Source organism: Falco punctatus (assembly GCF_963210335.1).
Source record: "Falco punctatus genome assembly, chromosome: 6".
Taxonomy (NCBI): domain Eukaryota; kingdom Metazoa; phylum Chordata; class Aves; order Falconiformes; family Falconidae; genus Falco; species Falco punctatus.
In genome coordinates this window covers 31744685-31771515 of record NC_137585.1, presented here as the reverse complement: position 1 = coordinate 31771515, position 26831 = coordinate 31744685, and the positions used below count along the sequence as shown (strand labels likewise).

The following is a 26831-nucleotide window of genomic DNA, read 5'->3' as shown; positions in this document are numbered from 1 at the left end:
CAGAGGATTTCCAGGGGACCACAGAAATGTAGGTGTTTGCACAAGTTCTGTGTTTGCTTAGGGTCACTGGGAAATTCTAGCCTTTATGGGCTGAACTTTCCAAAGGCATAAGGAGCAGCTAGGACATGAATTGTGACTGAAAGCCAATGGAAATGAGGTGACAAACCTCCAGTTCTGCTCTCAAGAATTTTCCTGAGGATTTAGCAATGCTATTGATATTAATTTCGAGGACACCCAAATCTCTGGCTGTCAGGGCCCTGAGTGTACTCACCTCAGGGTTCAGCTGCCAGGGTCAGGATCAGCGAGGGACTGTTCCAACCTATGGCATACATGGAGGGCTCTCCACAGTGCTGGAGGGAGGCCACTTTCAGCCAAATCAGGCACTTTGACCCTGCCAGACCTATCACCATGCAGCTCTGTAGAAGCGTCCCAGAGGGATATACCACCATAACCTTTAAAAGATGTAAAGACAGGCCACTGGATGCTCTCTGAGGCAAGGCACCTGACCTCTGAGAATACCTAGCCAGATCACAGCTGAGCCCCATCTTTCCATCCTATATCTTGGCCGTGAGCCTCCTTGTGGACTTGAAAATCACGTGGGAAGCTTTGCATTTGTTCCAGCACAGTGGCATTTTAAAAAGGGGCCAGTTTACTGTTCTGAGGAGGTTTGGATTTATGTGCAGAGAAAGAACAACTCCAGTGCAGTAAGACACAATCCATCAGGCAACACATGCTCAATTCCCACCAGCAGCTTGGGAGGAGTTTTTTCCCAACAAGCGACTTACCTGTCATGGGCATTTGCTCCACCTTTCTTCTAGATTCAGACACACAAATTGTACCACAAAAATCATGAATTATACAATTTTTTAATCAAAGGTAGGTGTTTGCTTCAAAGCATTGGGTGTCTAACTGAGAATGAGGTCTGACTGTTAAAGCCCTAGTCAATAGTCTTGGGAAGCACTGACAGAGGTGTTGAAGGAAATTCATGATAAATCCATCAGTATATCCTGGAGTTATTCATTACAGTATTTCTCTGTCTTCTTTAAAGAGTAAGGGAAAAGTGATTTGCAAAGTAGACTGTAATAAGCATTTGTTTATGAAAGAAGAAACCACACATTGATATGTGACAATTCAGCTCTTGGGCTGGAAATATTAAAAGTTACAAACAGCATGGCCTTTGGTCAGATGATCAGTGCCTGTAAAAATAAGGATCTGTACATATTATTCCTTCTGTCTCAGTGTAAGAGTACTGTGTTCAGCTCTGGGGCCCCTGACATAAGAAGGATACGGACCTGTTGGAGTGAGTCCAGCAGAGGGCCACAAAGATGATCAGAGGGCTGGAGCACCTTTCTTATGAAGAGAGGCTGAGACAGTTGGGGTCGTTCAGCCTGAAGAGAAGGCTCCAGGGAGACCTTCTATCAGCCTTCCAGTACCTAAAGGGGACCTACAAGAGAGCTGGAGAAGGACTTTTTACAAGGGCGTGTAGTGATAGGACAAGGAGGAATGACTTTAAACTGAAAAAGTTAGATATACATTAGATATAAGGAAGAAATTCTTCACTATGAGAGTGGTGAGGCACTGGAACATGTTGCTCAGCGAAGTCGTGGATGCCCCATCCCTGGAAATATTCAAGGCCAGGTTGGATGGGGCTTTGAGCAACCTGGTCTAGTGGAAGGTGTACCTGCCCATGGCAGGCGGGTTGGAACTAGGTGGTCTTAATGTCCCTTCCAACCCAAACCATTCTATGATTCTATGTCCTGAACTGGGCTACAAGTGGGGTGTCAGCTTAGATGACCACATTAACCTTTTGGGTTTAAAATCTAGTAAGTCAAAAGACAAGAAATGTAAAAGTAAAACAAAGTTAAACATAACTGAGCCTTTCACTCATTTCATCCACACATCCACAGCCACGCAAAGGCACTAGATTCACAATGGACTCATTTGGCACTGAGGAAGCAAACCTGAATGAGGGAACAGTCTCTTCTTGCAAACCGAATCTTCCATCATTTGGTCCTGTTTGTGCTCCCAACCAAGCCTGAAGAAAATACACAGAGCACACCACTTCCTTTGCTGAAGGCCCATGCAAGTGTTTCTGATAAATTTATCTCATGCTGCCCTGTGTAATGGATGTTTCAAGTGCCTTGGTGAGGCTTCTGAAAGGACTGACTGTCATCGGTTGATACCCCAGGCCTGTGTGCAGACACAGTTGCCACAAAAGAGACAAAAAGCTAAAATAAACACCACAATATCTGATGAAAGATGGCCGTCTCTTATCGGAGCCATTAAAATTCCAGTCTAGAAGGGAGAGTGGGCCGGATTGTCCCCTGGAATTTGCAGTCGTCACTCAGAAGAGTGTGGTATTTAATAAAATGGTAAATAGTCTGGGAAGTGCCAAATACATTTTTTATTACAGTGCTGTATGGTTGCCTGTTCTCTGATTGATGGTGTATGACAACGTTTTGCTGATAAGAGCACTTGTGAGTGCTGACTTAGCTTGGTTGGGTGGGTTTACTTCCTGGGAGAATGGTTTTGTATGGAAAACCAGACTTGCCTTGTTTGAATTACCTGAGTAAACCCAGCCTTGTAAACAGACTTACATGAGGCCTTCTGCGGAAGGTGAGTATCACTCTTGTAAATCACAAAAAGCTGCAGGATATATATTCCTGGCTCTGATATAAGCCAACAAAAAAGAAGAAATTCACAGCTGGAACTTTAAACCTCTGCTGTTGTCATTTTGCTCTGTACAAATTCATTGCACAAATGAGGAATCAGCCTCTTTAATTATGTGAGTAGATTTCAGCCAGAAAAATGAGGAGAAGCTGGGCATCCAGCTTTCCATTTCCTTGACATTGGAAAACTTTTCTCCAGAAGTACTCCAGCTAAACTTGACCCAGTTTGATTGATATGATCAATTAAAGGAAAAACTTGGTCCTTACTTTGCTTTTTACTTTGCAGACACTTGCTAACATGATTTTCTTTACTAGGACCTTCAACATTACTATTACACACATGTGGAAAGGCTTTAGTCTTCGGATACTTAAAGAGAGGTACCCTATTTTCAGTTAACTCCTGGAAAGGTGTTAAAAATCTTTCAAAAGCACTTTTAAAATAAGTAGGCTTTTAGAAAAGAGGTTCAAGTGGCTCTGAGTACTGGTGAATGTTTAAAAACTTACTTATAAAGCCTTTAAAGATAACTTTTATCCCTCCAAATCCATGACCTGCACTGTTGTATTAGTATCCACTCTTTCCCTGTTTTCTTCCTGCCTACCCTGCTTATGACTGGACCCAGTTCACCCTGAGCTTCTCTGGTCTCATGCACAGACTGTTAAAATTATTCTTCTATCATGATCAGCCTCCATATCTTTGTAATGTTGGCACTGCAAATAGTTACCGCTATTGCTATGGTTGTTACTGGGAGCACTGGGACACAAGGAGGGTTTAAGATGTGTACTGGTCCAGTCTTAACTCTGAGAAGTGGTGAATTCACCTGATGACAGTACCCTGGTGGTAGGACTTCCTTGCCTACTTTACATATGAAGATTTAAGTGGTAATTGTGGTTCATGTTACCTCAATACAAAAATTGGGACCTACTCCTAATCACAAATGTTACTGGTACTGCTATTCTATAAATGAAAATGCAATCCAGAAGTTTTCCTTACTCTGCAGACCTTCCAGAAAACACCTTTTCATTATGGGTAGCATTTCTGAAAAGTGTGAGGTATTCTACAAAGGCATCCTTTTGCTGTACTGGAAACAGCTGCCATCAATTTGGCAACATTGACTTGCTTTGCTGCATAGTGAGACAACACGTATTTTGGAAAAGATCTTTTCCTGATCTTGCTGAGTTATTTGGCATCCAAATTGCCAGAACACAGCCAACAAATTAAGAAACAGAACAATAATAAGAAAACTTTCCCACCTGTGTGCTAAGAAAGTTAAGTCAAAATCCTATGAATGTTTGCCAACATTTCTTGCAGACTTCTATTGCCCTACCAATATACAGCATCTTACCAAAAAATCAGCTGTGCCTGTCAGTGATTGAATGAACTTAGACATCTTTTATATGCAAGTTATATCAGTAATTTATTTAATTCCACTGTTTGCCAGTAGTTCTCCAACCTTAACATCCAGCGTTAGGTAGGTCTGAGGGAACACCAGCACTGAACCTTCATATGGTTTCTGTTTACTGGAGAGCCAGAAGAAACATTACATAGTATGTCACAGATGTTAAGAAGGAGATGTCCACAGGCATAAGAGATATGATGGATGCACTCTGTAAATGTGCTGGATTGAACAGAAAACCTGTGTGCGCAGGGTCCTAATTTTCATAATGGTAATTAAGGTGCCAAATATCACTAACTGCAAAACACGTTACTTTCAGTGGAAGAAGGAAAGGCTTTCCTGCATAAACTATGCTTTGTGAGACACCAGAGGAAAACAGGAGACAGTTTTGGCCTAGGCTGAGGACAATATGCCCCCACTGTACAGACACTCCTTGTACAGAGGTGATGTCACCACTTCCAATCTGATTTGAATTGCTCTAGATGAATGACCATAATCACTACAAGCTAATTCAAACCAGTGGAATATGCATTTAAAGAGAGGCAACACAATTACACAGGACAAAGATTCTTGCAGGGCATAACAGATCTTATGAGCAGCTGGTAGATAATAGGTTTTTTTAAATAAACACTGCCTAAATGCACAATCCAGATTGCACACAGCTCTTTGAATCTCAGTGGCTGCTGTTTCATTTTCCCTGCCGGTTTCAGCCAGAGACTCAGAAAGATGACAATGAATTGACTGCTGGTTGTGATTAGAGAATTGTAAAGTGGCATCTCCATTAGTAGGTGACCTCTCTAGCTACTAGGTTTGCTTCAAACACCTCAGCAGAAAGTGTGACACCTCCCAGAACATTATCAGGACTCAGGTGGGAGGGAGGCTCCAGAGAGATTTTTCTATGTAAATTACTTTTCAAATCCAAGCATGCTTCATATAACGGATTGTAGTTATAGGCTGCAGTGTAATTCTTGCTCTCAGAATTTGGTATATCATTTCTTTGCTTTACCTACTATAGGCTAGTCCAGAATCACAAGAGACTTCTGGCCAACTTTTTACATGTTTCTTTTGGCTGAATTTCAAAATCATTGCTATTTTCTTGAACAGGTGTTATTTCACTGATGAGATAGTTGCTTAGTTTAAGGTAACATCTTTAGAGCTCTCCTTTGCTGGACTGTATCACCGTTGCATTAGGAGATGCCTCTGAAAAACCACAGAAGGCTGCTCAGGTGTGAGAAGAAGTAAGAGGAGTTCAACAAATGCACTCATTGACTTGGAGGACCTTGTCCAGATCAATACCTGGTAGCAACATGCAAATAGTGCCTCATGTTCTCACTATGAGCACTTTAAGTTCAGCAAGACTTTGGGGATTTTTTCCAACAGGGAAATATTGCCATTTTCTCATAAACCCTGTAAGTAGCCTTTGCTTTGATATCTCCCCTCTGGACATAGTTCATCTGAGTCAAAGGAATCCATCAGAAGCACAGATGAATGGCCAACTGGACAGGTAGAATTCTTACACTTATTTGGATGGATGAGCATTAAGTACCTGAAACTCAGCGTCTTCTATAGGTGTCAACATCAGCTCTTAACACAAAAGAGCTGAGCCCCATGGTGGGACCAAGTTCTGCCCTCAGACAGGACCTTGCTTTTTGTGCTACAGAGAAGAGGCTTCCCCAAGGTGACAAGGTACCCGCTCTGAGATCTGTCGCCTCTCCTGCCAAGTAGAGACAACAGGAACAAGTAAGAACTGAGATGGAAAAGAAGAAACCAAAAGCTTTTTTAAAAAATATGCCACATCAAAATAAAGGCACACCATCCCAGCTGTACAAAATTCGGGCCCTTAAGTTTTTTTCCAAGTAAAGATATTAATAGCAGAGACCAGCATTTTTGATGCAATTCTTTTTATGTAGAACAATATAGAGAGTCTGCTGTCATAAACACAGTAGGATGAAAACAACCAGAGGCAACTTCTCTTCTCACAGCAGCAGAACTTTCCCAGCCAGCTCTCCGGCCTCTTGGGCTTCTCCCAGGACACACGTCTGTGCAGCTTGGCTGTGCTGCAGCTCCCCTTTGCTGCTGTTTCCCACATGCCGTCTCCTTTCTTCCCCACCTGAACTGTCTCTTATCCACCCACACATATTCTTTTCCCAAAATAATACCCAGACAAAGCCGGCTTCCCACAATATTCAAATTCCTAAACTGCCTTTGTTTTGGGTGGAAACATGTGCTTAGCATTCTATTGCAGTATCTTAAATGAAGGACAGTTTTCTGCAAGACGTAATCCAGCTTACAGTACACGAGCATGCTGAGATGTGACTTTCAGGCCTTTGCCCTGAGCTCTCTCGTTGAACATCAGCTATCATGTGTTTACACAATCCTAGAGCTAAGTGTCCTTGTTGTGCTATCAAAATTAACAGAATATATGAAAGCCTGCTGTCTTGTTTCTCTTGAGTTTGACATCCAACACAGATAGCCGTTGTATTTGCAGAAATACTGTTAGAGTCCTGCACCTGTGATAGATAAAGCAGAAGCGCTGCGTGAGAAAGAGCAAATGGAAAACGCCTATGAATCCGTGCTGCACACATCCTCTGCCACATGGCAATGACTTCCTCTCCACCACCTCCTCCCAGCTAACAAAATGGCCTGGCATGTAGCCAAAGCACAATCCTCTGCATTCAGGGCAGAAAGTGAGTATAAAACTCCACCCTCTCTTCTTTCGTAGGGTTTTATGTCTGTTGGGCACAAGACCATGAGGCATTGGTCCTGTGCACCTCTGAAAGGTGAATGTGAATCACATGAAGCTACAGCAGTTCCCACCTGTACCTGAGCACTGGTAAGAGAGTAAGGGGTTTATAGCTTAAGTACTTGCTGCTCTGCCTCCGTAGCTCCTGAGATCTGTGGTGGCAGTGGAATTGAGCCCTGTTATTCTTAGGCGTTTTCTCCTGCCCTGTATATACCACTCACCACCCACAGACATCCTGTGAAGGCAAGCCACATAGCTTTAAAAAACGAAAGAGGAGATGAAAGATGTAAAGTGCACAGGTAAAGTTCCTTACCATACAAGTAGGAGTGTGGTGGGTCATTTACTTGGCGCCTGTGACTGCAATGCCCCTGGGGAGTCCTGCTAAATGTTATCATCCTGCAGCAGGGCTTCTCCTCAGAGCCCCATAAAAGAGGCTGGGAAGTTACTTGCATTCCAGGGCCAGCAACTGTTAGAGTACTACAGAGCACTGATGCCCTGGCTGAAGGATGTCAGGAATGAGACATTAGCAGACATCCAGATCCTGCCTGCACAGATCTTCACAGATGGTGACTTGTATCCATTTGAGGACAGCAAAAACAGCGTAGGGATACAAGCTAGGCTGAAAGACTGAAGCCAAAAATATTCCTGTCACTTGATCAGTGTCAGTGCCAAAGGACATGGCTGGACAAGCTTGCTTGCTCAATTTTCCATTGGTCTGCCATGAAGCCCAAAATCACTCCCTATGGATGCATGGATCTGAGGCATTCAGGTACAAGACACCTTCCGTGCTGGGTCAGCCGGCATGGTCCTACTGTATAGCTCCTTTCAGGAAGCAGTAGCATCCACAGGCAATCTATGAGGGCAATCTCAGGAGTCTGGGAGGAGTCATTGAAATACTCTATTTCTCAGAAAAGCACTTGGAAAATGCAGCCAAGAAGCAGAAGGGAAGTGTGAGGATAATTTTTTCTTTAAAATGTCTATATCTGTCAAGCTTGGCTGAACATGAAGACTTTGGGGAGGTAGGACTTTTGAAGTAACAATGAAGGCCATTATAGACTTTTAATACCAATATACCCCAACTTGGGTATAAAGTGTAAGAGAAATGACAGGAGAGCTAGAAGAGACTGGCTTGGTCTCAGCACACTTCAAAGAAGGCACAAAACCAGTTTGGATCTACACATACATCTCTCTAATTCACTTGAGTACTGAAGTTCAGCTCTGCTCTGCTAAAATGCTACTTTAGTGCTCAGGAGCAGAATCTGTACTGCATTTTGGAACTATAATAAGTAGCTAGGACTCAAGTTTTGCAAAAGTATCTCCTTATAAGCACAAGCAAAAAGGCAGAAGTAATTTTATCAAGCTAAATACTGGGGACGTAAATCTGCAGTAAAAGGGGAAATGGAGAAGATAAAATTTTTGTCTGAAAACAGGTCTCATTCCAACATAACCAATTCCATCCCGATCCAGCATCAGAAAGTGGTTTAATGAACCACAGCTGAAGTGGGAAGCAGAATTGCTCAGGTTTCAGGACATGCTGTCTCTGCTTCACAGGGTGCAGGGAATTTGTGTCAGGGTTTCAAGGGAAACCCCTTCCCTTAGATCACCTGCTCCATCCCACTGCAGTTCATGCTGATGAGAATAACAGTTATGAGCAGATAACAAAATGTTGGTTGAAGTTGCACATGGAGTAAGCTATAGGGCTCTGCTCCTACCTTTACAGGATATATCCACATATAGATCCATGCATCTTTCCAAAAATACCTATAAATACACAGAGGCATAAGATTTCATTTCATTTAACCCACTCTTCTATTTTTGGCTATCTTAGGGAGGGCCAAAGAAAGATATCCTGAAAGCTTGATTTCTATTCTGACAAATCATCCTTTAGAGTCAAAAAGGATGCATTTTTTACTGGGGAAATCTCTCCTGATTCTGCTGTGATAAAGCAGCATCCTCAGACACCAGGTCTTTTTGCAAAATCATACCTCTCAGGCAGGTGGTGTGGGTGTGAGAGACAGAAAGCTCTTGTTCACCCTGGACTCCTTTAGCCTCCCAGCCTCTGACAGCTTGAGCAAAGGGAGGAAAACACAATCACTGCTGGAACAAAATGTCCTTGTAAAAACAACCGATCTTCCTAACTTTAAGCATTTACTAATTAAAGCTATGCCTAGGAAACAAGACCTGTTCTTTCTAATCTCCATAGAAACACTCAGCCATGCTTCCTTCCTAACCCATGCACAGATCACTGCAAGCATGTCAGCATGGGCCAGCAAGCCTTACTGGCTGGTTCAAGCCTTTTTAGCTAGCACAATGTTTACCTGAAGTATGCAGAGAGGATTTTTTTTTAAAAAAAAGCGTTTCCTGTTTTTCATGCATTACAACGGGAAACCTGGGATGTTGAGAACTGTCTGCAAATTCCTGGAAATCCACAGACATTTGCATGCATTCCCAAAATATTTGACTAAAGCTAGGACTAAAAATTACAACTATGGAAATTCTCTTTATAGCAGGTGTTGGTCTTCTTTTGTTAGAAAACTGTGTTATTAAGGTATTTGTCAGATTGACATTTTGCCTTGGAGACTCCAGGTAGAAGCTAAATCGAAATCTTAAATTATATTTGAGGTCTTGCTTGCAGTTTGATGGCTGGAAATCTGATGGCAGCCTAAAACAAAGGTAAAGGACACACTACATTCTTCTTCTGGTGCAATCTAGGAGTGGCCAGGAGCTTCCCACCTCTTGTCCTTGCAGCTGCTTGACAGCCTGTCGGCTGCCTGCAAGCAGACTTCTGGCAATCTGTTTGGGTGCACGTGGCAGGATAGGGAGCTGCTTGCTCTGTAACTGAACTTTCTATAGGGAATGCCTTCTTGCAGTGCATGGGTCCCACGGTGATGCTCACTGTTGGGACACACAGCTAACCTGGCTTTGGGGAGACCTTCAGGTGTCATGCCCACTTACCATTAGGTCCTCTCCTCACAGTCAGAGGTATACCGTGGTGCTCAGGATAGCCTTAATGCTGGCACAGGGAATGCTTTGGAACTCCCTCGTTTGTCTGTACCACGAATGGTGATCCTTTATCTTTACCTACACCAGCAGTGACTCCTGCATGCTCTAGAAGCCATGGTGTGATCACCAGTAGCAATAAAGATATGTGCTGCCAGACAAGGCAGCTCGCTTGCCTTAAGCCCTAACGCACAGGAGCTCTGCATACAGCAGCCATTGTCATTCTGTGGCCAGCATGGATTTTTCTTCCTTCAATGAATGTTCGCTTCATTCATTCCTTACCTCTTTTTCCCTTATTAGTGAGGGGAACAGCTTTTTGGTTGGCCTGTCTCACGGTAGCAGTTTACTTAGCATCTGGGAGAAATCCTGAAGAAAAGAAAAAAAAAATCCATTCCAGGAAGCAAGACTTGTGTAACGAGCATGGTTTCCATATCTGCTCCCTGACTAGCATTTCAAATCCATCTTAATAACAAAGCAACTGAAGTCTATTTGCATTTTATAAAAACAAACCTTGAAATCCTAACCTCAGGCTTTGAAATAGAATCTAACAGCTCACAAATTCCATGTGTCATGCTAATCTGAAGGCTCTGCCTACCATAAACATTTCTGAATCCACAACTGTATTTAATGCTGCCTCTGCCACACTTCAGTGGAAGAGGAGAGAGAAAGGCAAAGCTCTGCAGCACTGAAAGTAATCAGCCTTAGAATAACCAGCCTCATATAATCAATCTTAATTGTAAAAATGTTTTCAAAAGAAAAAGAATAGAGTAGAAGTTTGTGACATCAACAACAGGATTATGTGGACATTGGATTTGTAAATTCTATTGTCTGGTTAAATTACCCAATTCCCTCCATCTTTCCAATGACAGATTTAGCCAATTAACAAGACCAATAAACTTTATGATGTGTAGATTAGGATTTCAAAATTGATTAAATAATGTTTAGGAGGTAAATGCAATTAGGCTACATCACAATCCTGATGGTATTTCTAATTAATTTGGAGCTTCAATGTGAAAGACCAAAGGCCAGACGCTCAGCAAAGCACAGCTGATAGTAAGATAATTAAGTTATAACACATGATGCTCTCTCCCATTTGGCCTTAATCCAGAACCCTAGCTTTATGCTAGAAGAGTTACTCTAATTATACACTACAAAAGGAGGACATGTCTCTCACTGGTTCTAAGTCATGATATGCACCCTTAATCCCTGAATCCACAGAATTCATACACAGCAGAGAGTAAAGAGCATCGGTGCTGAGTCAGACTAGAAGCCCATGTTGTCCTCTGCGGTGCCTCTGAGAGTGCTCAGCAGCAGGTGACCGGGGACATCCCTGCCAGCTGGTTGCAGTGGGACTTAAAATTAAGAGCAGACATACTTACGTAGGGGCCTGGATGCCAAGGAATGGAAGGGCCAGGGTGCACAGGCAGAGACAACTGCAAACAGTGAGACTTCTGCAGCTTTGCCCTTTGCTATTTCCTCTAGGGAATTAAGATCAATCTTAATTAATAAGATTATGATATTAGCTTAAAAGTCTATCAAGCTGTAGAACTGGGTATTTCCACATTCAGCAGCCTGAGGAGGTCATTACCACAAGGTCCCTGAATGCCTTAAAAGCTGTGAGCAACTCCAAGGAGACTAGAAAACTTTATGTACACAGATCAGGCCCCAAACAACATGAAAAGATGGTCACCTATTTCCATGTACACCAGAGAAGCTGTAGTGAACTGTCATTTTTCTATGGATACTTAATAAACTAGGTGCTTGGCTTTGAATGTTGAAGAATGTTGTGGTTGCACTTTATTTTTTAGGAGGCAATCAGCATTTTTTCCTTTCTCCCACAGAATCTGTTGATATCTACAGCTTAAGCACCAAAGAGGTGTGAAGATGAGAAAAGGGCAGGAAAGGACAGAGACGTATGTATAGCACATCTGCAAACAAAAATAAATGTATTTTTCACTTGATTGTATTGATATATCTGCTTACAAAGTTTGGGTTTCATCTTGTCCAGCTAGGTACATATAAGAATTATCAAGATTTCCCTTATAAGCAGTAGAGAAAAATAAACACCCCCAGAGGGCATTGTACCTCAGCACTGGCTGTACTTGAATGGGGTGACTAACCCTTCAGAGGTGGGTATTGCTTTCTATAGAGAGATTTAAAAGGATGAGCTTAGACTGGGATGACTGGATTTTAGTTAGTGCGACAAACCCACCCAATGAGACCAAAAATATGAGGATTTTTCCTAAAGAACAAGTCGGTGATTAAAGTGAGCAGGATACTGAGAAGCAGAACAGAGCCCTGCTGTAAGAATTATAGCTCATTTACATTTACCTTCCCATTCATTTGCTTGTTTGCAGCATTTAACCACTATGTACTAAGATGCATCCAGGATCCTTACTCTATGTTGGCTAAGCAAGTTTTTGAGGTGAATGGGAATTTTTCAGAATAAGGATAAAGATAATACTAAGAATGCACATCTGGATTTCTTCCTGTGAGAAAAATAGGACGAACAATCTTACTTATCCTTTGCTACAACAGATGAATGTCATCACCCACTAAAACCTACTTACAACAGGACAAGTAAAAAGAATTCACTGCCTTTGAGCCGAGCTTAGACAACTCTGTTCCTGGAAGTAAAAGTGGCTTCTTTTAAGATTAATGGTGCATTCTGCATCCATTAGCTTAACACAGGAAATGGGAAAAAGGTTTTTGGAAAATAGCATCAGCCTTGGGCAATACGTGTATTTGGAAGGCTCTGTAACGTGACTTTGCTGAGACCTTGCTTTCTTCTTATCGTATTTACTCAGAGCTGCTTGATACTTTATTCTTCTTTTTATCCCGGCTCATTCTCGCTTCTGCTTTCCCCTGCTACATTCTTGTAGTGTGTTATTTTGGAGGTCAGGAAAAAGATCATGATGCTTCCAGCCATGAAACTGCTTGATGTGTGTTCATTGTACCTTCCTTTTTTATTTCCATCCTTCTCATGATTTCTTGCTCACCTGTGACTTCAGTCTCCAAAGCTTGTTTGGCACCATGAGGTCCCCACCTATCCTTAATCATGATCTTTGTCATATTGATTTATTTTAAAAATATAATGGTGATGCAAGCTTCTTTTCAGCTCTTTTGTAGACAATTCCCTTTGGATATCCATCCTTGAAAACTATTTGTTTCATGATAGCTGGAATCCATCTGTAGCCTCTAAAGAAGATGAGCCTACTCCTACGCAATAAAACTGGTATTAAAAAGCCCTAGTGTAACTTCACTGATTTCACAGAATCACAGCAGAGGAGGAATTTAAATCCACTGGGTTTATGCTACTTCAGAGCACAACTTGGTGTAACTTGTTCGTTGGTTTCAAACCCCTGATGTAATTTGTGGCCTGTACTTTATGTATTTATCCTGAAAGTCTTTGCCCTACCCAACTCTGTCTAGAGAAACTCTTTGTTTCAAAGGCAAAACTACTAACTAGTGCCATTTTCATGGGGAAAAGTCTTTCTAGAGTAATTCAGTGTTATCATTCTGATTTGAATAAGTTATCCAGCTGAAGACAGCCAAATTTGTTTCTGGGAAATCTTCCGGTTAGTAAGTCGCATGGATGTCGGTGACGGAAAGGTTGGTCTATTTTTTCTAAAGGTACTCACTGTAAACTCTTCTCCTTACTTGTACAGCTGATTTACAAAGTGGCTGCCTGCAATAGCAAGGGCCTGATGGTGAGCTCAGAAGTAGATTGTTACCTGTGTTCTCAGGTATTTCTGTGGTGGAATACGCCTTTGTGTAATACAGAGCTACTGTATTACACTGAACTCCCAGTTAGAAGTAAACATGCACCTAAGAGACATTTTCTTTGTCATACCTGTTGGTCTGAGTTATTATGCCTTCAAACTTTTAAGACTTACATACGTATTTTTGCTATTGCCATTTAAAGGTGGTGGTTAAAATAAAGTATGTGAGGTGTAGAATAGCAAGTTTCGAGTTGTTATCTATTGACAAAGATTAAGATGGTCGTTTAATCTTAGAGACCCAGATATGCTCAGCAGATATGCATGGACTGACTCTGATAAGCAGGCAATGACTAACCCAGGATTTCTCTGTGATGTGAGAGCATCGTCGTTATTGAGGGTGGAAGGATCCTATCTGCCCTGCTCTGCTCAGCCTGCTATGTGATAAAGAGCTAATGCAATCAAACTAATGCAAGTCAGTCTTTGCAGCAGATCCAAGGCTGAATGTTGGCAGCTCACTTTTTAGACATAAAGCATACAAAATACAGAAATTTAGCAGAATGATGCTTACAGAACTGGCTGAGGGTGCTTTGCTCAAAGATATTAAAGGAAAGGGCATTTTGCTATAATTTCTGAATTGGCATGAACTTAACCCCAGAGTCCTTGTCAGTATTGCCTCCTGTGGCTGGGAGACTGGCAGCTGGGTGCAGAACGTCTACACTAGTGGTTCCCACACCTAGACCATTGCCACCAGCCAAAGACCTAAATCCCAGAGACCTTCATCAAGCACAATTCTGACGTGCTGCAGTGGTCCACGAAAACTGGCACCGACTCCTTATTGTTAAATGCTTTGGGACATCTCAAATATGAATGGAGCTATATAAAATTCAATTCTATTGTAAAGAAAACAGCTGTCATGAATTAAGGCTACATTCAGTTTTTGAGATGTGGACAACTGTCCAGTAGGGAATGAACAGAAAACTCAACTCATTTAACTTTAAAACGGAGATTTGTCTTCTCTTTCCCAGAAAACAGAACCCCAGGGATTTTAAATCTATAAACCACATATAGCATATCACCCAAACAATTTCTTCTGAGGTCTGAAAAACCCCTTGCTGCTAATTATTGGTTATAGATGGTTTGAAAGAAATATGTAGTTTTAATGCTGGGTTTAATTAAAATGCCTTTAATAACAGTCATGGATTTTGCAGCACAAGTGCTAAAAGGCCAAATCCTGCTTTTGCAGAGAATTGAGTTCAGAGGAACTAGATGAGCAAGCAGCCCAAGCCAGATTTGGGCCAAACTTTGCAAAACAGTTCTGCTTTTAATATGAAGTCTGCTTTCCCAATAAGAACATTTTCTGGAAAGGAGCAGATTTACTGTTTGAACTTTATCATTTCCTCGTCTTCAAAACAATAGGAGAGAAAAGGAACCTTTCCAATTTTTCACCCCTTTAATTAATAAGACATTCTTTGGCATATGACAGGAAAAATATGTGATGAATGTATTTGATAGGTTATGATTAATAGTGGTCTAGGGAGGTTTTAGAGATATGAGACGCCCCATAAACACGGAATTAATACCAAAGTGAACATTTTTATAATGTCCATTTTGGCACTCTCCTTGACCTAAGATGTTAGTAGCTTTATATGTAATTTAATTAATGCTTTAAAAAAATATAATGCAAACAGCTCTTTTCAAACCATAACAACCCATTGTATGACTTATGTGGGTTTGAACTGGCACAGTTAGTCAAAACATTCCTACTGCCACTTTATTTCCATAAACCATTTGTATTGTAAACTTTAACAGAAATTTCTGTGCCAGGTTTGAAGAGTTCAGGCAGAGGGCACTTTGAATATAGGGCTGGATGTAGCCCGCTTACCAAAATAATTTAATCATGTAAATATTAATACTTAGAGAAAGAGACGGAAGCTACACCAATGGTATCTCTAACTTATAGCCAGAATCTGCAGCTAGATATATTATAGGAAAAATTAATATCTCCTTTCAAGTCTGAAAATGTTGGCCCTGACTTACCTCTCACACTGGTGGAAATTACAAACAACTAGTGGCATTAGTGCCAAGGGATCTTTTGGCCTATTGTCCATCCTTTGCATTAAAGGCGATGTAGGTGATGTCTTCCACTTGGTCCTCTCTGGAAAGGTCCTCAGTCCAGAGCTATTTTGGGTACTCTGCTGAGCTGATGGTAGAGGCAGTCAACCATTGAAGAAAAGCCAGCTGAGACAAGTACGTGAAAACAGAAAGACGGTATTATACATGCTCAGTGGCTGCCACTGGAGCAAAATGCAGAAGGCGCGTATCCATGCAGGATGAACACCAAGCCCAGAGGGAGTCACTTAGTTTGAAACCCTGAGCTGGCCATGGAGTTGAGCTGAGGAGCACCAAGAAGAGGGACAAAATGCTGCATGCGCTACAGCTCCTTCATTTCTGAGCACCCAGACCATGGTTATAAAATAGTAATATATGCATTAACCTTCCCCAGCCTCCAAAAGAAACAACAGAAGGGAGGAAAAATGGAAAGTTAGTACTGAAAACAGCCACCCAAGGGATGGTGCTGTTAAAGGAAGGATGGTTTCTGGTTTGGTTACTAAACCATCAATCTTTAAGGGACAACTGAGATGTCCAGGCTGTCCCTAAAAAATGAGGAAAATTAGAATATGAAGCTGAGGATCTTAAATCATGCTTCACCAAAAGTGTAAGATGCTTTGTCAAGGATGAGAGAACAAGGATATTGAAGGGGTTGTGGTGAAAAGATGTATTTTTAGAGAAAAATGAGGTGGAGTAAGAGACCATGCCCTAAGAGACCATAAAGCAGTAAGCAATCATGTAGCATCGGTAAAACTATTCAGAGTACATAAGTAGAGTATATTGTGCTATGCAAAAATATAGGATGAAAAAGAAAAATAAATATTTATAATAAGGATAAGGTCCAGGTTTTCCTGAGTATGATAGCAGGCAATTTTCTTTATCAACTACGATAAAGTTCATTAAACAAGAGGGCATCTTAATTAGACTTTGTTTTTATAAGTGATAAGAAATAAAAACTTGTTTCAAGTGGATCATGGGTTGATTCAGTTTAAATACAATTTAAGGATAAACAAAGGCAGTTTTATAATTAAGGTTTTAGATTTCAAATAGATAAAGACTGAAAAATAAAGGTATCTAATTAGTGAGCTATCCAAAAGAAATCAAGGACATGAGTGCAGAGGAAACATAGAATTACTCAGAGTCAGACAGATGAAGCTTATCTGGAATCCGTATCATAAGCAAAGGAAAAATCTTTGTAAACTTGTGGGGGAGCACTCTGGACAGAAAGAGGTAAATAACCACCTTACTGAATATACTAAGATTTTAGAAAAAGCCTTTTCAGGAGGGAAAATTGAATGATCAGCAAAATGAACTACATTAGATGTCAGGAAACATACAGGTAAAGTGAGAATGAAATTCAAGCTGAATTACGAAACTGAGACAATAAGCAAAAAGCTGTTTAACCATATCTATAAGACTAAAGAAAAAGTAAAGCCCGACTGGAGTGAAGATGGTATAGAAATCAATGATAATTCAGGTAGAGTTTCAAAATTCTTCCTTGTTTTTAATAAAAACAACAAAATAGGGTAAGGTGGGTAATGAAAGAGAGATCCTCAAACTGGAAATGTACACAGCTGAAGCTGAGGCAGAAATCTCTGGACCAGGCAATCTCTCTTCTGGAACTGTGAAAGAACTGGCATGAGAAACTGAGGATCAGGTAATAATTTTTGTACCAATTACATTAAATTGGCATGATGCATCATGGTTGAACATAGGTAAAGTAATGCTGCTGCTTGTGAAAAGATAGAAGTAGCCCACTGACAACTAAAGACTAACCTGACTTTGAGAGTATACAAAGTATAGAATGAATTTTGAAAGAAAGTATATGTAGAGAGAAATAAAAAAATTATATAAAATGCAGTATGGCTTTACCAAAACTGAATCATGTGAGAATAAGCAAGTATATTTCTTTGGTGATAAAAATGCTCTCCTAGATGAAGGAAGCACAGCTTTTTATCTGGATTTCAGGTAAACATTTGATATGAAGCCGTAAGGAAAAATGCCATGTTATGTGCAGAAGATGAGAATTAGTATAATAACTATAAGGTCAACAGGGAACTGCCTAAAGGGCAGGTCATAACAGATTCTACTGAAAGGGAAATTATCAGGTAGGAGGAAATCTATTATGTGATGGATTGACCTTATGACCTATTCACTTAATGGTTTCATTAGTGACCTTGGCATGGAAAATAGTAGCAAATGAGAGATACATATGATGACATAAAACTGGAAATCATGAAAAGAACCGGAAAGAAAGACACGGATAACCTTGGGGGCTGGTGTGCTAGAAGTGAGATCATGTGTAACAGAACTGAAAGCAACACCCTTGCACAGAGGAAGAAAAGACACACGTCTGCCTCCATCTGCCAGCTACTGGCTAGTTTGAAACTTCAAAGACAGATAACTAGTAAGAAGCACATGGATACAGGTTGAATGTAGGCTATCTGCCTCCAAACCATGAATTTCTACTGGAAAGAAATATCTGCATAGGAGTGGACCACAGGATGGGGTCTGGGTCATCAACAGGATGTATCCATGGACAAACCCAGAAGCTACTGTGGTGAGTATATAGGGGAGGTACTTCCAACAGCAAAAGGAAAATAGTAACGCTTCCTAAGAATCGGTGGGAAGTCCACAGAAGGAATACCATTTTCTTTCCTGTTCATCTATTATCAAGAAAGAAGCATTGAAACTGAAAATAATGCAGGGGACTTCTCAGAAGAGTGGGTAGACTACTTCCTGAGAAAATACAACAGGGCTTATTTAGGTCAGCAAGGTGAAGTTTGAGAAGAGGTAGGATTGTTTTCTCTAAGTACATTGGGGTGGATCAGAGAAAAAGCTATTTAAGCTGAAGGACAGCTTTGGCACAAGAGCTGTGTGCACTGCCTCCTACTCAGAGCTGTAATTTTTTCAAAGAGTTACCCACTAGCAGTATCTGAAGGAAGAAACCTCACTAGCTCATTATTAACCACTTTATGCAATGGACTTTACTTCCACCAGTTACCTGATGTAGCCAGGCAGAGGGCTCACAGCCTGCAGGATCTCTTGCAGTCCTACACTCTGAAGTTGTAGCCACATGCATCTGAGGTTCACTTGCACCGTTTGCCTTTGAGAATTTCAATATAACCAATTCCACTTATGACCCATCCTCAAAAATATTTAGACACTTTGAAAATGCTGGCTTTGAAAGGAAGGCAGAAGATCTTCAGAGTGCTATCTCCACAACTTTGGCAGTATTAACCTCATCACAGGGATTTCAAGAGTTAATCAAGCTCAGAAACACTGAAGTTGAAAAAAGGAGCAAGGACGGTGTGGGGCAGGAGGGAGAACTGTCAAAAGAAGGCAAGTTAGGGTAAGACCTTACTGAGCCCTGTCCTTTCAAATTTCCTGTGCTTGACACATCATCAGGATGATGTCAAAGTGACTTAACCAGCTATGACACTTCATTCCAATGATGTGGCCAAGCAGAGGAAATTTGAAAGAATGTGGCTTATGGTACTGAAAACAATCGTTTAGAGAAATGCATGACTGCTGTTTTTCAATTTAAATGAATTTTAAGCCCTTTCTCCTGTCTCCTAAACACATATTGCACCACTTGAAATATTTGCATTGCTGCTGAGCTTGCCAAAGGTTGTTAAAATGGCTTTACTGTGATTAAAAGGCAGCCTCTAGTTTTGATGTGGGGACTTCACCATATTTTCGGTGGTGTATTATAGTGTCTATGGCACTACATGCATAACTACTAAAAATAGAAATCTTAATTCTGTTTTTATTAATTTTAATACCATTAACTTGTAATAGTAGCACTGAGCAAGCAAGCTCTATGAGCCCAGAAGCCCCCGAGCTTACAGCACACTTGCCTGGTCACGTGCCCAGTCACTGTGCAGCCCTCCTCCATACCCCTGGCCAAGCAGTTGCACAGAATCATTTCCAGGTGTGTTTTGAATGTCTCCAGAGAAAACGACTCCACAACCCCTCTGGGCACCCTGTCCCAGTGCTCTGTTGCCCTCAAAGTAAAGTTTTCCTCACATTCAGATGGAACTTCCTGTGCTGCAGTTCGTGCCTGTTGCCCTTTGTCCTGTCACTGGGCGCTGCTGAGAAGAGCCTGGCCCAAGCTCTTGACACTCACCCTTAAGATATTTGTAGCCATTGATAAGATCCCCTCTCAGTCTTCTTCAGGCTAAACAGGCCTCTCAGCCTTTCCTCATAAGGGAGATGCTCCAGTCCCCTAATTACCTCTGCTGGACCCTCCCCAGCAGTTCCCTGTCTCTCTTGAACTGGGGAGCCCAGCACTGGGCACAGCACTCCAGGTGCGGCCCCACCAGGGCAGAGCAGAGGGGCAGGATCACCTCCCTCACCTGCTGGCCATGCTCCTTTGATGCACCCCAGGGTCCCACTGGCCACCTTGGCCACACGGGCACACGGCTGGCTCGTGGGCAACTTGCTGTCCACCAGGACTCCCAGGTCCTTCCCCACAGAGCTGCCTCCCAGCTGGTCAGCACCAGCCTGTGCTGGTACGTGGGATTGTTCCTCCCTGGGGGCAGGACCCTACACTTGCCTTTGTTGAACTTCATGAGGTTCCTCTCCACCCAACGCTCCAGCCTGTCCAGGTCTCCCTGAACGGCAGCGCAGCCTCTGGTGTATCACCTGCTCCTCCCAGCTCTGTATCACCAGCAAACTTGCTGAGGGTGCGCTCTGTCCCTTCATCCAGGTCACTGACAAGTCAGTCGAACAGGACTGGACCCAGCACTGACCCCTGGGGAACACCGCTGGCTACAGGCCCTCAGCTAGACTGTGCCGCTGATCACAGCCCTCTGAGCTCTGCCATCGCGCCAGTTCTCAGCCCACCTCACCGTCCACTCCTCTAACCCACGCTGCCTGAGCTTGCCTGTGAGGATGTTGTGGGAGGTGGTGTCAAAAGCCTTGCTGACATCAAGGCAGACAGCATCCACTGCTCTCCCCTCATCTACCCAGCCAGTCATTTCATCATAGAAAGCTATCAGGTTGGTCAGGCATGATTTCCCCTTGGTGAATCCACGTTGACCACTTCTGATAGCCTTTTCCTCCACATGCTTAGAAGTGACGTCCAGGATGAGCTGTTCCATCACCTTTCCAGGGATGGAGATGAGGCTGACTGGTGTGTAGTTTCCTGGGTCCTCCTTCTTGCCCTTTTGAAGACTGGAGTAACATTTACTTTTCTCCAGTCCTCAGGCACCTCTTCTGTTCTCCATGACCTTTCAAAGATAATGGAAAGTGGATTAGCAATAACATCTGCCAGCTCCCTCAGTACCCCGGGGTGCATGCCATCGGGGTCCATGGATTTGTGGGTGTCAAGTTTGCTTAAGAGATCTCTAACATGATCCTCCTCAACCAAGGGAAAGTCTTCCTTTCTCCAGACTTCCTCTCTTGCCTCCAGGGTCTGGGATTCCTGAGGGCCAGCTTGGCAGAAGGTGTTCAGTAACTCTGCCTTCTCTGTATCCTTCATGACCAGGGCACCCACCTCATTCAGCAGTGGACGCACATTTCCCCTGGTCATCCTTTTCCTGCTGATGTACCAGTTGGTGCTGGAGATGATGGGCAATACCCACTTATCTGGCCAAATACTGTGTCAGAGCCTGAGACAGCAGGGACTGCCCCTAGGATGCCCTAGCAGTTGTTTTTGTGTAGGCAACTCCAAGGTGACTGTGTCCCACAGCAGCAACTGGCCTGACCACAGCCAGTGCCTGCCAGGGCAGCTCACCTTGTCTCACAGCCCCCACCCTGCAGCAATCTCCACTGCCATGAGGAGGATGGGGAGACACTGAACACAGTGGCTTTTTGGGGGTGCCAGATGTGGTGGACAGATGCTGCTGTCTCCATCTCTCCCAGATCCTTCTTAAGAACTTTACATTAAAATTTCTTCTTAACCTTGAGCGGCAGTGTGCCTCATGACAATATGGTATAACATTTTCCAGAGCACTGAAATGTCTTGGAAACATCATTTTCAAAAGAAAGCTCATTTTCAAAAATGTCTTAGCCATGAATAGGCTTCAATAACATGAGTCACAGTGTCTCAGCTCCCAAGGCACATCTGAAAACCCTAGCTGTGCTTTCATGGGTAATAGGAGAGAGCAGATTGTTCAGACGCCTGTTGAGAGAACGTGCGGTTTATCTGTGTTTGGGGATACTTAGCCCAAATCTGGATGCAGTAAAGTAACTTCTAGGAAGAGAGAGACTGTTACACCCAAAAACATATATCAAAGGAAACCTTATATATCTCCAAAAACAACTGGTAAGATTTCTTTTGGTCCTGAAAAAAAGGCTAGATAGATTTTAAAATGTTATGGGATAAATTAAAATAAAACAACTAAAATTTATTTTTGAAGGTGGAGAAAAAGGAAGAATGAAATGCTCAGAAAATCGAATACTTATGTGACTCCATCTCTAAAACACACAGCAACTATATCTGTTAAAGAGGTCTGAGGACAAACACAGCTTCAGTACTTACACCTTTCTTAGTTACAAACAGATAGCTTTTATTTAAAGAACGTGAATCCTTTCTTTGCTTTTGCCAGTCTTTCTTTGTTAGATGCTGGTTTACAGTTTCACCTTCCACTGCTGTTTTAAGCAAGCAAAGCTTTATCTTAAACATGGTACATAATATGTTCTGCCAAGCCTTAAATACTTGAATTCATCTTATCTTTATGGTGACAAGCTTACATTTGAAATAAAGTATCAAGGCTTTTCAGAGTAGAGGCATTTTCAGATAAAAGCTGTTGCCTTTTTACAGCAGTTCTCAGCTTTTATCATTTGAAAAAGAGAAATACCTGATTATTGGTTAGCAACAGCTTTTTCAGGAATAACTGTTTTGGAGAAAAAAAAAGCCAACTCTATAATTTTACAATCTGACTCAAAGCATTGTTAATTTGCATAAAAAGTTATGTGATTGCTGAAACCAAATGGACACCACACACATCTGTCATCTGTGTTTGAAGTACCACAAAACTCCGCGTTGAGAGGAAGGAGGGGAGGGAAGCAACACAGACCAGTCTAGGACTAAGAAGAAAAAACTTTTTCCCATGTAATAACTTTTACAAATGGTATTTGTCCATGTCTTCCTTACTCATGTACGCTCACTCCCACGTGAACTGTAGCTATTACAGTAGCCAAGAGCTGTTGGCCAATTTATCTTTCTACCAAAAGGGGTGTGATGTTCGATTCCCATAAAATCTGTTAAAAAGACGCTGAAAAGCCAAGTACTTAATAGAATGATACTTCCTTCTGAGAACACAGCCCTATCTTGGTGGCAAAGACCATTCCATCTCTCACCAGCCATATAGCAGCAGATTTGCAGTGCTTACCTGGCATAGGCAAAACAACATGCTGAAAAACATGTTGAAAAACCCAGGTTTTTGTGTTCAGGTAACACTAAAATGGGCTGCAGGTCTTTCAGTATGTCTGAGGTAAGGTCTGGTACTTTGTACTTTGTAAGCACCATGAGGACAGTGAAGATAAAAAGGATCCTGTTAAGCACGTGCCGTAGAGAACACAAACTTTCTAATGGAACTTTCTTTTTCTTAGAGGGTGTAATGGCATTATTTTGCAGTAATATTTTGCCAGGTAATTCTTTCATAACCCCATTGACAATTCTTTCATATAGGTGCTATAGAAGATTGTGAGCCTGACACAACATCTTTTAAAAAGAATTTGTGAGGGAAGATATTAACAGTTTTCCAAGCTTTTTCACTTCAGAACTCAGCTATGATGCTAATTCAGTCATAAAAATGCAGTGGAAACTATGTGCAACACGTTTGGTTTCAATTGTCTGTTGATTTCACTTGATTTATATAGATCAGATCTTTGCCAGTGACAGCAAAGATTTTTTTTTTTACTACCAATTGATGCCTTACACTAAGTCCTCAGAGTTTGTGTCAAATTTTAACTTGGTTGGTTTTAGCCTTGTAAAAAAAGAGGAAGAAAAATGTTCCAAAATCAGCTCCCCCAGACTTCCTTGATCTTACCTAACATTTTCATATGAATGCCCCTGTAGGTCTCATGATCTCATTATTCATGAGCAAAGATTTATAGCATCAATTTTATTTCCAAATATGTCGAAGTGGAAACTAGCATTTCAGGCCTCTTAAAACATTACAAGAAATACGATGTTGAGAAAGAGGTGTAGGAGGAAAGGTAATAACAGAAGTCATATAAACCCCTGGGGAAAACCTGCTTCCTTCAAGAAGCAGTATCTTTTTTTTTGTATGGAGCTTCATGTTAAATGAGATATTTGAAAGGAATTCCATACTGGTATCTCAAAGGGATCTGACCAGACAGAAACATGTGATTTTGAAATGCTGCTGAGCTGGAAGGAAAGACAAGACCAGCACATCTGTGGATTCTGTAGAGACCAAGGAGCTTTGGGCGTCTATCTGCAAAGTATCTGCTGTGCACTTTTGTTTTGTTCCTTATTTCAGTCTGACACAGCCAAGATCCGTGGACAGGATGCATCTAGCTACTGGGTGACATAAGACTAAACTTCCAACATAAAACTGCTATTCTCACCCATACAGTTTTTTTTTTAAAAAAGAAAACAATACTTTTTCAGTGGAAAAGATTAAGAAAGAAACATGAAAACAATTATGTTCATAGTCTGCAGAAAGTTATATGCCTGCAAGCATAGTGCGTAACTGTTGTAGTCACGTCAGATAACCCCCAGACCAGAGAGTGACATCCTGCTAAAATAGTTTACTTTGCTGGATGTCTCCTCTGAATTCCCCCACTTTCTCTCTTTGTCCTATGTTTCTTTCCTCCTTATCGCTAATCTGATTGTTTTTCTAACCTGCTGCTGTTCAAATGGCTATTTTGAATGTTATTTTGCCCTTGTTCCCCATGCACTGGTGTCATAACTGGGGGACTCTCATGCTTGCACTTAGAAGCCACTTCTTGGGCTGCCGCAGTGTTTTTAAACCATGACAATCTTCTACAAACATCATTAAGAACCATTATTCATACAAATACTTTATCAAACCAGAGTTTCTAACATGGTCTTAGATTTCCACAGCTGCCACATGATGCATAAATCACACAGAAAACAGGTTTGTAGCAAGATTCACAGTGATTCCCTTTTTTTTGTCAGCTTTTGGGCCTCTGGGCGCATTTTATACAAACCTATTTCAACCACCATATTTATATTTACAAACCACAGACCCTAAAGAAAGCAAAAGAAGCTGCTTAATAACTGTAGTTTTTAGGCAGGGAAGGAAGCCATCAAAGATATCCAACAGTTACACACCTCATTAAAGGCCCAGTGAAGTCAGTAATAACTTTTTCTTTTGATCCATCGGGCATCGAACAAAAACAGCACCCAAGGAGGAGCAGTCAAACGGGATTTAAAAAGTCTGTTAGGGAAAAAAAATGCCCCTAAAACATGTTAATTCCCCATCCCTTTGTGGACTATGACCTTGCCAGAGCCCTTCTGCCGCTTCTTCTTTAGCCCCACTAAATCTATTCCATCTCCTTTCAGTCAATGACACTGAACTGAGCTGTGTGCCAAGGCTGTCTAAATTGTCTTTCCTCTTTGCATGTGCAGAGCAATTTCCGCAAGATACGGTTTTGCTTAGTGCCTTGCATGACTGGGGATGGAACAAAAGAGGAATTCTGTGAGCTTTTTTATATTAAGCACTAATCCACAAAGATATATCTATAATCTTTATGCGAACAGCCCTCTCCTTTTGATCGTAACTTAATGATGGCAAGTATTCTTTTTCGGTAGGTCAAATATGCTAGGTGATGCTTCAGATGTTCTATCTACTAAAAAAGAAAATGCTGCCAAAGGTTGCTGTTAAAGGTGAATCATAGGAAGAGCAAATTCAATCCATTCAACGCTGCATGTAATTACTACAGCAAGGATTTAGGATGCCATGCAGAAGTACTGTTGTCCTAGTTGGACAGCCTTTGTAATGAAGGTGGGAAATGAAATCAGAGTAATCTGTTTTATATCAAAAAGGCATATTAGTTGATAGGAAGCATCAAGATAATCTCTACTATATGTAATATCAGCCTTGACACTAGCCACTCAGCAAATGATACTTCAGCCTTTTAAACTCAAATTGGTCCAATGTGGAGATGGGAAGACATCCTTCCTATGAAGGAACCCAGGGAAAAGCTGGAGGAGTAAACTTTCTACCCTTTCCTCCTTTCTTATCTCAGTATAAAAAGGCCTTAGAGACTTGGCCAGTCTAAAATTACTTGAGCGAGATAAGAGAGGTAGAGGTCAGTAAAAAGAAGACAATTTGGTGGGATGCCATGAGATGGGTGTCCACTGCTCCATATGGGAGGAGCATGCACTCAGGATGAAGAGTCAAGTTTGGCTGTATGCATGTTTGTTCAGAGAAATTCAAGACGAAGGAGGCTTTTTAGGTCACATAACCCAGAGAAAAGAGTTATGGCAGGGTTTATTCCTTCATCTTACTACCACTCTTGGATAAGCCAGTGGCAGAGTGTGCTACTCAGCAGGGTATGGTGCCACTAGCGCAGCTAACAGTGCACAGCCAGGGGAATATATGGGTTCCCTATCCAGGGCACAAAGAAGAGTTAAGCAACACAAGCACATCCCTTTTGCAACCAGGGTGCATGCTCATGCTAGTTTAAACCTACCTTGCTTAGCCAACTCCACCTAATATACCTCAGTGTGAGCTTTATCCTGAGCCATGCAAACCTCCTGAGAACCCCTGGGACACCCTTGGGCGTACCAACATCTGTACTGCCCTGCTGATGTTGCCACCAGCACCTGTGTGAGAAGGATTCATGGGGAGAGGGCAGCGGGGAGTGTACCTGCTCTTGCTGTAATCCCAGATGTCTCAGCAGTGTGGCTGAAACAAAACAAGCTCTCACCTTTTGGTCACTGGCAATCAATTCGATCAACGTTTAGTGTGGTTGCTTCTCACAAATTGGTATTTTCTTGGGATGGGTAGATAGACACACATGCACAGAAGAAGCAAATAGCTTTGCACTGAAGAAACCATCATCACTGACTCCAAGGGATGTCCACATAGTTATACTCACACAGTGGGATTTATAGAAACTGCAGTAATATGATGCTAGCCCCACTTGTCTGTGAGGAATGAAGACCTGACAAGCAAGCCCCAATGCTTGCACTTGCCCAGCTCCTAAGTGAATCGTAGGGAAGTGCCCATCTTTGCTAACAATTCATAAT

The 26831-nt window shown here is 41.9% G+C and overlaps 1 long non-coding RNA gene across 3 annotated transcripts in view; it reads right to left on the bottom strand.

Moving 5' to 3' along the window:
• Window positions 1-847: 847 nt before the first annotated feature.
• Window positions 848-26831, bottom strand: part of LOC308066591 — a 74588-nt gene continuing 48604 nt past the window's right edge. For all 3 annotated transcript variants that reach the window (XR_013929207.1, XR_013929208.1, XR_013929209.1), the window contains one exon: window positions 848-26831. This exon is cut by the window's right edge. This is a non-coding gene — a long non-coding RNA (uncharacterized lncRNA).